Here is a 13,545-nt window from a genome sequence, read left to right as displayed (position 1 = left end):
TTTTTGTTTGTTTGTTTGTTTGTTTGTTTTGCAAATTCGCCACATGTTGTTAAAAGGACTGTGGATTATTTGTTTTTTTTAGGAGAGTTTTTATTTTTAAATAGATAAGTTTCTCAGTGTAATTGAAATCTAGCTTCAATTAACAATATGCTAGATTGCTCAAACCTTAGGATGTTAGTCAGTGTAACAATAGACTGCTGCTGAGACGAATAAACCCTGAACTCTCAGTGGGTTGGCACCCATAGCATAGTCTGGTGCAGGGCAGGGGTTCTCCTTGGGGGCCCTTGTCCAACAGTGATTCAGAGATTCTGGAGGTTTCCATCTTTTAATTCTGCCATCTCAGAGTTTTTCACTTGTAGCCATATGGATAGGAAGAGAGGGAACATAGCTCACACTTGCCTTTGATAACCTTGGCCTGAAGGGATTTCTTACATTCCTATTGGTGGAAATGCAGTCACATGGTTCCAAACTAACTGCAAGTAAGGCTGGGAAATGTAGTCTTTCTGCATGTCCAGGAAGAGGAATGGTGTGAACACAGCATTGTCTTTGACACACTAAGCATGTGCTAAAGAGTTCTTACTCTTATAGGAGGTTTGTCTGTCCTGTGTAACTTTCTCAGTTTTTGCTTAGATAGTTTCAGGCAATGTTGTTTGGTGCATTCAGCTTGATGATTATTATGTCCTCTTGGCAAAGTAGTCAAGATTCCCATCAGTTTGAATGAAACTGTTTTACAGATAGGTCAGGAAATGTTAATACTTTAAAAGGCCCTTCTATTCCTCCACTCTACAGATAAGAACAACAGAGTCCTACAGAGAGGAGGTCATGGGTCTCACTCATGAGTGGCAGAATTGAAACCAACATGACAGTAACTTTGCCTTTCCCCCATCATGTTGTTCTCCCTCTATCTTCACTCTGCTGATTTCTTCACTTGCTCCATACAGACCTCCCAGTGCCAAGTGTATACGTGTGTCCGGAATTGGTGGGTCTCACTGACTTCAAGAATGAAGCCACGGACCCTCCTGGTGAGTGTTACACTTCTTAAAGGTGGCGTGTCTGGAGTTTTTTCCTTCTGATGTTCGGATGTGTTCGAAGCTTCTTCCTTCTGGTGGGGTTCGTGGTCTCGCTGGCTCAGGAGTGAAGCTGCAGACCTTCACGGTGACTGTTACAGCTCTTAAGGCTGCACGTCTGGAGTTGTTCATTTCTCCTGGTGGGTTCATGGTCTCGCTGGCTTCAGGAGTGAAGCTGCAGACCTTCTCGGTGAGTGTTACAGCTCATAAAGGCAGTGTGGACCCAAACAGTGAGCAGCGACAAGATTTATTGCAAAGAGCGAAAGAACAAACTTCCACAGTGTGGAAGGGGACTCCAGCGGGTTGCCACTGCTGGCTCGGGCAGCCTGCTTTTATTCTCTTACCTGGCCCCACCCACATCCTGCTGATTGGTCCATTTTACAGAGAGCCTGAATGGTGTGTTTCGACAGGGCGCTGATTGGTGCGTTTACAATCCCTCAGCTAGACACAAAGTGTCCCCACGTCCCCACTAGATTAGCTAGATACAGAGTGTCCACACAAAGGTTCTCCAAGTCCCCACCATAATGGCTAGATACAGAATGTCGATTGTTGCATTCACAAACCCTGAGCTAGACACAGGGTGCTGATTGGTGTGTTTACAAACCTTGATCTAGATACAGAGTGTCGAGTGGTGTATGTACAATTCCTTAGCTAGACATAAAGGTTCTACAAGTCCCCATCAGACTCAGGAGCCCAGCTGGCTTCACCCAGTGGATCCCGCACAGGAGCTGCAGGTGGAGCTGCCTGCCAGTCCCTGTCCATGCACCCACACTCTTCATCCCTTGGGTGGTCGATGGGACTGGGTGCCGTGGAGCAGGGGGCGGTGTTCGTCGGGGAGGCTCGGGCCGCACAGGAGCCCACGGAGTGAGGAGACTAAGGAATGGCGGGCTGCAGGTCCCGAGCCCTGCCCCGCGGGGAGGCAGCTAAGGCCCGGCGAGAAGTCGAGCACAGCAGCTGCTGGCCCAGGTGCTAAGCCCCTCACTGCCCGGGCCGGCAGCTCCTAGTGCGGGGCTGCCAAACCCACGCCCACCCGGAACTCCAGCCGGCAGGCAAGCAGCGCGCGTAGCCCCGGTTCCGGCTCACGTCTCTCTCTCCACACCTCCCTGCAAGCTGAGGGAGCCAGCTCCGACCTTGGCCAGCCCAGAAAGGGGCTCCCACCGTGCAGCCGCGGGCTGAAGGGCTCCTCAAGTGCCGCCAAAGTGGGAGCCCAGGCAGAGGAGGCGCCGAGAGCGAGCGAGGGCTGTGAGGGCTGCCAGCATGCTGTCACCTCTCATAAGGAGTGATTAATCTGAGCTTCTCCAGAAAGTCCATTCCTGGTAGGCACTGGGAATAAGAAATCTCAGACTATAAAAAAAATCAAGTGGTAGCACTTTTGTGAATGGCTCCCAAATTAGATCCTTTACTTTTTTTCTTTTTCATGAAGCACAGTTGCCCAAAACACGCTCAGCCTGAGATGAAGCACATATTAGAGAAAGGTTCTCTCTATAGCATTATGTATTACTTGAATGAGCATTAAAAAGAGAAGACGGGACATGCTCTCTCTAGCTATTATTACCTGCACTATACAGTTGACATACACAAGCTCATTATTGCATTATGTTTTATTCAACAAAATAACTTTAATGTTGAAGCTTAAATTGAGTTCACTAAAACATCTTTGTCTCCAGCATAGTGTGCCTCAAGTGTCTCCTTGGTGCCTGAATTTTCTCCAGAATTATAGTGCTGAAGCTATGGAAATGGTGAAATTATATGCAATCTGCAAAACAATGTGGCTATAACGTGGTAATTGGCCTTCCACATAATTAAAGGAACATTTCCTCATCAGAGCTGTTCCATCAGAGACCCAAAGGATATCATTGTACAAATCACCCACTTAGGAAAACCTTTATTCCCAGTAGCCTATACAAATCTGGTTATGCAAACAGATTTGCTTATTCAGTAACATTAATGGCTTCTCATAGTTAAAAAGTCATCAATGTGTTTGACCTATAATCTGTTTCCTCTGTGACCAAGTGTCATTTTTATTTTGACAGTTAGGAGCCTTTTGACTCTTTCACAGCTGGCATGAAGGTACAGGGAGGCAAATCTCAAAAACCAACAACCTGTGTATTCCCAGCCTATTAATCAATAGAAAATCACTTCAACTGGATTACGGTCTTGTACCTGGCAGAAAGGCTGTTATGGACATTGGAATTGGATTTTTACAGTTGATATGACACCTCCTTGAGTCAGATCAGATTCGTGTTTGATAGACTCTTGCCAAAAAATTGCTCCAGGGTCTGTGCAGTAGCTAAAGCCTTTTTGTTGTTGTTGTTGTTGTTTTAAAAGCAGCATTAAATGTTTTCATGAAGACCTTCCCAGCAGTGATTTTATTGGGAATATGGTCTTTAGCTCTGGTCCTGAATAACTCACACTGAGGAAACCTCTAACAAGTGTTGTATTGGAAGATGTCTGATGGATGGTTGGTTTTAATAACAAATCTCTTCCCTTTTTCTGTCCCCTGTGTTCTATTCTCCTTTCTCTACACATTATTCTGGGAGGATTCACCTATTCCCAAAGTCCTTTCCTCTTTATTTCCATTCCAGAGCTCTCTGTATAACTCCAGGCTGATGAATCCAATGGCCCAGTTGTTATCTCCACTTGGCTGTCTTTCTTGCATTGACCTCATCTTACCTTGCCTCTCCTGATTTTCTCTTCTGCCTGGGCTCACCACGTCAGATTCACACCACCATCCACCCAGCTTCCAAAACACCTGGGCCTCCTCCTTCATTCCTCCCTCTGTCTCAGTCAAGTTAGTCTACTGTCTCCTCTCCATCCTCACTGCCACAGCCTTGGTCCAGCCAACCATCTTGTCTCACTTGGCGTATTGCAGCCTCCTACCTGGTCTACTCACCTCCCACTCTCCTCCAGTCAGACTGCTCTTTTTATAGCACAAAGTGGATCATTACTCCCCTGCATAAAAACATCTACTGTCTACCTTTGTCTACAAGATAAACACGACAAAGAACCTTTAAGATTTGGCTCCAACTTACCTCTATATTAGTCAATTTTTACAATTATATGAACATCTCTCAGCTCCTCACCCTCTCACGTCTCGATTTTTGCACATGCTCTTCCCTCTGCTGGGAATGATCTTCCACACCTCTCCTATCGACCTGGCTAATTCCTACCATTTTCTAGTCTTCAACTGAGGAGTCCTGTGGTGGAGAAGGATTTCTCACCACCTGATAGAGATTGCATGCCCACCCACCTCCGGGCATTTATTTATTTATTTATTTATTTATTTATTTATTTATTTGACGGAGTCTCGCTCTGACCATGCAGGCTGGAGTGCAGTGGCGCGATCTTGGCTCACTGCAATCTCCGCCTCCCGGGTTCAAGCAATTCTCCCACCTCAGCCTTCTGAGTATCTGGAAATACAGGTGCCCACCACCACATCTGGCTAATGTTTTTGTATTTTTAGTAAAGACAGGATTTCACCATGTTGGCCAGGCTGTTTTCGAACCTCTGGTCTCGAGTGATCCACCCACCTTGGCCTCCCAAAGTGCTGGGATTACAGCATGAACAACTGCACCTAGCCAATCGGGTGCCCCTTCTATGTGCTCCCATTGCCCCAGGCATACTGTCACCATAACTTTTACCATTCTGAGTTGAAAATGATTTTTTTTTTTTGCTTTTTATTTCTCTCATTAAGTGCAAAGCTCATTGAAAAGAGGATGGTGGTTGTTCACTGTTGTACTCCTAACCTTTGACTCAGTGTCCTGAGGTTGGCTCTAGAGCTGTGCACACATGTTCAGACATTGGAGCACATCTTGTCTAGCACCTCTTTTGAGGTGACTTAGAGAAAAGTCAGTAGGCACTTCCCCAAGGATGAAACAGAAGCTTCACCTAAACCAGTTCTTCAAATTCAGCCTGCATTAGTATCCTCTGAGAGCTTATTAAAAATACAGTCTCCTAGAGCCCACTCTTCAAGAGTCGGTGAGTTGCTTCATCAAAATATATACAGAATTCAGGCAGTCTTCAGCGCCAGCCTGGTCTGAGCCACTGTGGACTCCCACCTGCAGAATCTCCCTGCTGGTCTCCTTGCTTCTGCTCTTACCTTCTTATTACCCATTCAAGTAGCCAGGGTGATCCTTTTTAAAATTTTTTTAAAATTTTTTTGAGATGAAGTCTCAGTCTGTTGCCCAGGCTGGAGTGTAGTGGTGCTATCTCAGCTCACTGCAGCTCTACCTCCTGGGCTCAAGCCATCCTCCCACCTCAGCCACCTGGGTAACTGGGACCACAGACATACACCACCACACCCGGCTAATTTTTGTATTTTTTGTAAAGACACGGTCTTGCTATGTTGCCCAGGCTAGTCTTGAACTTCTGTATGCACCCACCTCAGCCTCCTGCATTTTTAGGAGGCCCCTCTTGTAGGGATTTTGATGCAGAGGCCTGGGTGCCTCATGTCTCCTCCCATCTCTCTCTGTCTTTCTGTCTCTGTCTCTCTCTCTCTTTGTCTTTGCCTTATAGCTGCCCTGGGGACTAGACTCTGCCTTAGGCATCCCTCTGACTCTTGTTTGCTTTTACACTGAGGCTGCTTTAAGTTGCACATTGATCTGAAGCCTTGGGCTTCTGTTCCTATTCCTTGCTTTTGTTGGAAGGGCCATGCAGCTTCTTGACAAATTGCAAAGGTGCCCACGAGTTTTCAAGTCCCCAAGAACCAAACCAGATGACAAACAAGATGCAGCCCACAGCTGGAGAGACAGATTTCATGTCCACACAGAGACTCCAAGATGCTGAACTGAAATCCACCCCGAAACCTGCTTTCTCTCTCATTTAAGTTCAATGTGAACTGGGGGCTTGCAGGGCAGGGCTGGTGACCATTCACAGGGCAAAGATGCTTTGAAATGGCAACTGAGAATGGTGTGGTTGTTGACAGATGGCACGTCAGAGCATAGATTAACATGGAAAGAGAAACTCACCCCTTGGGGGCAGTGTGTGAGGCTGGCAGCCACACAGAGGGCTTTTCATGCGAGCTCTTGCATAGATGCAAACAGCCAGGAGGTTTTGCTTTCTGAGCCTTAGTGGAACCATGTTCCTCCCTGCACATTGCCGCTCTGCAGCAAATGTTTATTCCTGTTGCATTGATTAAAAGTACTTACCAGGCCGGGCGCGGTGGCTCACGCCTGTAATCCCAGCACTTTGGGAGGCTGAGGCAGGCAGATCACAAGGTCAGGAGATTGAGACCATCCTGGCTAACACGGTGAAACCCCGTCTGTACTAAAAATACAAAAAATTAGCCGGGCATGGTGGCAGGCACCTGTAGTCCCAGCTACTTGGGAGGCTGAGGAAGGAGAATGGCATGAACCCAGGAGGCGGGGCTTGCAGTGAGCCGAGATTGTGCCACTGCACTCCAGCCTGCATGACAGAGCAAGACTCCGTCTCAAAAAAACAAAGTGCTTACCGAAGGGGTTTGAGGGCAGTGGTGACAGTGTGAGTTATGGCTCTGCCGGCTGCCAGTGGAGCCAGCCGCTCTGCACAGCCGTGCAAGTGTGTTTTGAAAAGTGGCTCAGCCGGCCAGGAGTGACTGGCTGTAAATATTGCTGCCACAACATCTTGTAGCCTGATTGGGGCCGTGTTTGCAGAACCCCTAAACCACTACACTTGTTCAGGCTTAAAAATAAGCTTACTTTTGTTTGTTTGTTTTGTTTTATGAGATGGAGTCTTGTTCTGTCACCAGGTTGGAATGTAGTGGCATGATCTCGGCCCACTGCAACCTCTGCCTTCTGCGTTCAAGTGATTCTCCTGACTCAGGCTCCCAAGAAGCTGGGACTACAGGCGTGTGCCATCATGGCCAGCTAATTTTTGAATTTTTAGTACAGACGGGGCTTCACCATGTTGGCCAGGATGGTGCGATCTCTTGACCTCGTGATCTGCCCACCTTGGCTTCCCAAAGTGCTAGGATTACAGGCGTGAGCCACCGTGCCTGGTCAAACATAAACTTACTTTCTTACCTCTTCTGCTGAACTCTATTTGCTTCTTTTCTCAACTTCTGCTGAACTCTATTTTGCTTCTTTTTCCTGGATAAAGCTCTTCTTTATCCAGAAGAGCTTTTAGCAACAAAGTTACCCAATGCCCTTCCCTAGTCTCTCCTTGCAACTGGCTCTCGGGGGGTGGGGGGGGGGGGTTGGGGGGGTGGGGGGGATGGGGGGTGAGGGGGGGTGGGTAGGAGGAAATCCTTGACAGAACCAATTTACATGACTGTTTGGAGGACTCTCGCTAGCCCCAGGAGGTGTTTGCATTTTTAAATTGGTTAGTAGTGTCAGAATGTTTCATGAGTAAGAGCACAGCCTCTAAGTTGGATACCATGAATTTAAATCTCAACATGGCCATTTTGTATATAACCAGAGGATGGATTTGGGGACCCAATGGATCTACCATGACATGAACTTGCACCAACATTCACCTGACCTCCAAAATGCCTATTCTGTCTGGTAGACCCTAGTCTCGCCCTAGTGCCAGTTCAGAGCCTGTGTCCAGTGATCCTGCACAGGTCCCATTAGTTCCTTTTCTCCTGTTCAGTCATCCAGGTAAAAGGCTGTGTATTCCCTTGGGGGCAGGCTGGGAGAAAGATTGACAGTATAAATTTTTGGCAGTGGAGCAGAGTCCTTTCTGGAGGGGACCTGGCTTCCCATTCAGACAAGGGACTCTGGGTCTGTGAACTGGCTTATGTCTGGGAATTGACTGGGGACTGTGACTCTGTTTTTATGATTCAGATTAGACTTCTGCTCACCTGACCTAGAACTCTTCTGCAAACACAGATCCAGTAAAAATGTGGCAGGCTTCTTATCTATTTCACTTCTAGGAATGCCATGATCAGCTGGCACCATAGGTCTCTGCGAGTCAGGCTATTCTGGTTGCAGCTTTGACTCTGCTGTCTTTTATGGTAACTGCATCCACCTTGCCTTTGGGGATTGAGTGCTCTGATCACTTGGCCCCAGCCCCTGTAGTGTGCCTATGTCACTTACCCTCTTTATACCTCAGTTTCCTCCTCTATAAAATGGGCATCCTCATTGCACCCACCCCAGGGCTGCTGTGGGGTATAGATGGATTAGCATATGGAAAGTAATAGAAGAGGGTCTCATAGCCCATGTGTCGTTATCAGAATTATTTCGTGACTGGGGAGAGCTGGAGGAGAGAGGAAGGTGCTGAGCAGACCCATGTGTTCTCCCACCAGTGTTTCCTGAGCACCTATTATGTGCTGCCCACTGTGAGAGCTGTTAGGGTTGAAATAGGGAGCACAGCAGGGTAGGGGCTGCCATCAGGAGCTTAATGGGGAGACCATTGTGCAACATGTTTCCAGCGCTTGGGGTGGAGAAGTTCAGGGAGTACAGGGACCTAGGATCCTGGGCAGAATCATGGAAAGGACACAGCCTCCCCAGCCTCTCCTGCCTCCTCTGCCTCCCTGGCCTCCTCTGCTTCCCTGGCCTCTCCTCCTTCCTGGCTTCCCCTTCCACCCCGGCCTCCCCAGTCTCCCCTGTCTCTCCTGCTTTTGAGGTGGGCCAGGAGCTGCTGGTGCTCACTTAGCCTGTCCTGGACTCTGGGTGTAGCACTTTGATGTCCAGAAAATACCCCCGGGTTCAGCTCATCACACAGCCAAGGCAGGAGCTCCACACTGACACTAAGGGTGCATCCTGGGCTCATTCATCAGGGCATGCCTCCAAAATATTTCTCCACATCTCCTCCCTTTGCCCACCTGCATTGTCTCTGTGCCTCAGCCCCGGCTGGGGGCCTGCAAGGATCCCCTATATCCTCTGCCCCTGCACGGCTGGGTCCCAGGCCATCTGTCCGCCCACCACACTTCTCTCACCTTGCCAACCACGCTCCAGCCCCACAGTCGTCTTTCTGCTTCTTTCCCAGCCTCTGGGCTTTTGCACACGCTGTTCCCTCTGCCTGAACACCCTCCACTGGGCTGAGAACAACTCTCTGAGACCTCTCTCAGCTGTTGCTTCCTTTGGAACAGCCGCTGCTGCTGTCACTCTCCCAGCTCCAAGACCTGCTGAGCCTCCTGTCTTTTTTAGTTCCCATGCCCCCAGCACTTCTCCTTGGCCTCCTTTGGCCCAATTGACAATGTCCATTCTCAATGCCTTCTCACCCAGCGCTGAGCCCCACTGGGTGAAGGCAACGCCTGTCATGTGCACCACAATATCCCCTCCCCCATCACCACGACTGGTCCACAGTGATGCTCAAAAAAGATCTGTTGGTAGGCAATGCGAAGGTGCATTCATGTCATCCTGAAGGCGGAATTCTCCACGAGTTTTGAGCAGCCTCGGTTTTCCCACCACCTCCAAATCATGCAAGACACAGGGTAAGAGCAAAGACAAGGTGGCTGTGGCCGATGTCCACCCTCTCGGGGCGTCCCTTCTCTTCTCTCCTCCTTGAGCAGGGAGACCATCGGGGTGCAACCTGGTTGGGGCGGGGAGGAGGTGCAGGGCCTGGCCAGAGCGGGCCTGGCCACGGGCAAGGGACAGCGACCTCCTGGGCCAGGACAGGTGAGAGCGGCGCAGGCCCGGGCCCGGCGTGGCGGAGGTGCGCGTGAGCGGCCAGCAGAGGGCGGCAGAGAGCCAGGAGCGGCCCGCAGAGGAGCCCGCGCCGGCCCCGGTGCCCAGCTCCGCGCCGCGCGGACCCACCGAGCCCGCGCTCAGACGCCCCAGCTCCGCCGAGAGGCCGCTTGCGCCGGGTCCTTCTTCTTCCCCAAGTGCAGACAGAGCCCCCGGGGCCATGGCCAGCCCTTCCGGCAGCTCCAAAGCCACTGGCAAGCCCCGAGGCAGGGACGGCCGGCCCAGGAGGGAGGAGGACGACGTCCCTCCCGAAGAGAAGAGGCTGCGGCTGTTGCTGGAGGCGGGAAGCGCGCAGCCCCAGGACTGCGAGGACGGCGAGGACGCGCCGCGACCGGGCAGGGAGGAGACCGGCACCCAGACAGGTGGCGACGGCAGAGGAGTAAGTGACACGGGCGGGGGGGTCCGGGGGTGCCGGGAGCGCGGGGGTGCTGGGGACGCGGGGTAGGGGCGGCGGGAGGCTCCGTGGCCTGCCCCAGGTTGAAGTTGGGAGGGCGGCCTTCATTCTGAACACATTTAGGCAGCACGGGCAGCCCTCCTCGCCGTGGGCTGCATCAGAGCCCCCCTGCCCAGTCTTGGGGTTGCTCCCGGATGCTGTCTGGCAGGCTTGCTCATGGTGACATCCTCATCTCCCCGTGCACGTTACTGCATTCAGAGCTTGGGTCACCTGGACACTGAACTCAGGTGAATTTTCTCTGAGATCCCGGGAGAAGGAGGACAGTTCTCTGGAAGGTTTTCCAGGGCCGATCACGGAAAGGATGAGAAGGGAGAGGTCCTGGTCGGGGACACAATTACGGTGGCAGTGTAACACCAGGAAACTTTATTGCGTGAAGTCCCTCTCACTCCCTCTACCTCCTTCTTTTACGTGGACTCTGCCAAAGACCAGGATACCAGAATGCACTGCAGTGACCAAACGTAGTGGGACCTTGGGAACGCGAGTCTGGAGCCAGGCGGCTGGGGTTTGCATCCTGGTTCTGCCCCTCCTTAGCTGGCTGACATGGCACAAGCCACTTACCCTCTCTGAGCCTTACTGTCTTCAGTGGCAAATGGATCTGTCAACAGGCCCCATTGTCTGGGGTTGTTACTGCTGAGATTAAGGGATGCTCGTCCATAGAAAGACTTAGCGTTGTGCCTGGCACATAGTGTATGGTGGATAAATCGGACTTAGGACTAAAACTCATGCCTTGGTGTGTTTTTGCAGTGATGTTTTGTTCTGGGGTGCATCACAAGAGACACGGTTCTTGGCTGGGCATGGTGGCTCAAGCCAATAATCCCAGCACTTTGAGAGGCCGAAGGGGGAGGATCGCTTGAGCCCAGGAGTTTAAGACCAGCCTGGGCAACATGGTGAAGCCTCATATCTACCAAAAAAAAAAAAAAAAAAAAAAGCCAGGTATGGTGGTGTGTGCCTGTAGTCCCAAGTACTTGGGAGGCTGAGGTGGGAGGATTGCTAGAGCCTGGAAGGTTGGGCTGCAGTGAGCTGTGATCATGCCACTGCACTCCAACCTGGGTGATAAAGTGAGACTCTGTTTCAAGGAAAAGAGAGAGAGACAGACAGACAGACCCACAAGAGTCTTAAGCCAGAATCTTCATGTTAAAATGCCTTCTGGAGGCTAAAAGGATGATATGTTGATAATGAAATATGTAAAAGGCAGAAACCCCACTGAATTGTTTGGTCCACAGAGGGAAATGGGAATCGCATGACCTGAAGGATGATGGAGGAACTGAACAGAAACCATCCTTGTTTCCTGCATCTGAACGTGGCACCCTCTTTTCACGGTGTCTGTATCTGCTCAGTCCGGCGGCCCCTCGAAAAGAGGGAATCTTGATTTTCAAACTTAAAATTTGGCCCAAAGCCCACTGCTGCCCACAATGCCCGCCAGACACATTCCTCTTCCTTTTTAGTTTCTATGGGAATGCTCTCTTTGAAGAACCCATGAAGCAGTGTCAGGCTGGTACGAGGATCAGCAGTGATTTCTTTGAGGAGGAGAGCCCGTTTCTTCACTCACAGGCCATGTCTGAGTGGATCAAGAAGAACAGAGTGCCCTTTTATGAGATTTTGTCTGCGTAGACCATTAGCTTTGTAAAAATGTCAAAACCATCCTCGTTCTTTAATAGCAGATTATTTTGGACTTTTCTCTGCAAGAAGCAGCATGGGCATTCAGATGCTTTTAAGGATAAAATGTTCTTTCTCATCACCAGGCCTGGTGCTCTGGATGGCTGAGGTTTTAATGTGACTGGATGTCCCTTGGAGTGGCTCCCAGGCTGTGCTCTTGTGGTTGGGTGGCAAGGGGTTGCCTTATTCGGTGGTGGCTAGAGGAGATTTTAGCAGATAAATCGGGACCCCAGGAGCCCCTGAGTGCCAAGTCCTGCTGCAGGGCATGTGTTTATGGTGGGGAGGCGGGGGGGTGGAGGGTCGGGCACATTGATTTCCTGCCAATATCAGAAATTTCACGGGCTTCTTGTGTATCCATAAACACCCATCCCATTGAGAAGGCCTAGAAAACCTGGCCCTCCCCAAGCCTTTATTGACCGCTTGTGAATGATCCCAGTGTGTGTCTGACCAACAGCTCTTCCTGGAGGGAGAGAAGTCTCTCATAGGTATTTGGTTATCAACCTCAACCATTTGCTGAGCCTTCCCCAAGACCAGGCACCTCGGCAGAGATTTCTGGGTTGTCAGGCAGAACCGAGCATTCAAGGGTGATAACTCACTGGAGTCCCTGAAATCCCTGATGAACGCACCAGGTAAAAGCATCCAGGGTTGAAACCAGATCAAGAAGGTTATTGTCAGCCTGCGGCTCCTGTAGAGGTGCATCTACTTTGCAGGTATTTTCCTTCTTGCTGAGGAGAAACCTGGGTTTCTTAGCTTTGGCACAGTCACAACACTTGGGGTCAGACCATTCATGGTGGTGGTCGTGGGGCCGTCCCATGTATTGTAGGATGGTTAGCAGCATCTCTGGTCTCCATCCTCTAGGTACGATTCTACCCTCCCAGCTATGGCTACCCCAGATGTCTCCAGACGGTTTCAAATGCCATGGAGCAAGGGAGTGGTACGTGAGCAAAACCACCCCAGTTGAGAGCCATTGGTCTACACTTGTGGAAATGTTTGAGGGTGAGAGTGTCGAGCTTGGGTCCCTGCTGTACCCTTTATGAGCAATGCGGTCTTGGAAAATTAATACTACTCCAGGGGCCTCAGTTTTCTCATCTATAAAATGGAGATAAATGAGATACACTTCCATAGGAAGGTTATATGGGATTTACTGAGATAATAAGACAGTAAATGGAAAATGCTGGGCATAGAATTTATTTATTTTTATGTTTTTTAAAGATGGAGTCTTACTCTGTTGCCCAGGCTGGAGTGCAGTGGCATGATCTCTGCTCACTGCAACCTCCACCTCCTGGGCTCAAGTGATTCTCCTGCCTCAGCCTCCCGAGTAGCTGGGATTACAGGTGCCCACCACCACACCTGGCTAATTTTTGTATTTTTAGTAGAGATGGGGTTTCACCATGTTGTCCAGGCTGGTCTCAAACTCCTGACCTAAGGTGATCCGCCTGCCTCGGCCTCCCCAGGTGCTGAGATCACAGGTGTGAGCCACCACGCTGGGCTGGGCATAGCATTGTAACACAGACAAAGCACAAAATACTTGGGCAATATCTTTTTACATTTGGCTTGTCTAGACTCCATCCTCCATCCCCTCATGCACTGGTGTGGTGCAGACCAGAATATCACCCACCTAGACTGCAGAGTGGATTTGGGTGGCATCTTGGCTTTCTGCACAAGACTTGCCTGTTCCCCACCACATCCCCCTGGTTCTCAGGGTCCAGGATTCCAGGAAGCAGAGATGTGGGCAGGCAGGGTAGGTGGCCCACCCAGTTCA

General features: G+C 50.3%; 1 long non-coding RNA gene across 1 annotated transcript in view; it reads left to right on the top strand.

The window, feature by feature from the left end:
* LOC101058335 (collagen, type I, alpha 1a) overlaps positions 1-13,545 on the top strand; it is a 63,415-nt gene that overhangs the window by 35,542 nt on the left and 14,328 nt on the right. Inside the window, exons 3-4 of the long non-coding RNA XR_010158910.1 lie at positions 942-1,022; positions 9,320-10,052. This is a non-coding gene — a long non-coding RNA (collagen, type I, alpha 1a). The remainder of the gene's footprint in view (positions 1-941; positions 1,023-9,319; positions 10,053-13,545) is intronic.

This window comes from Pan troglodytes, chromosome 6, assembly GCF_028858775.2.
Source record: "Pan troglodytes isolate AG18354 chromosome 6, NHGRI_mPanTro3-v2.0_pri, whole genome shotgun sequence".
NCBI lineage: Eukaryota > Metazoa > Chordata > Mammalia > Primates > Hominidae > Pan > Pan troglodytes.
This window is presented reverse-complemented; position numbering and strand designations above follow the sequence as displayed.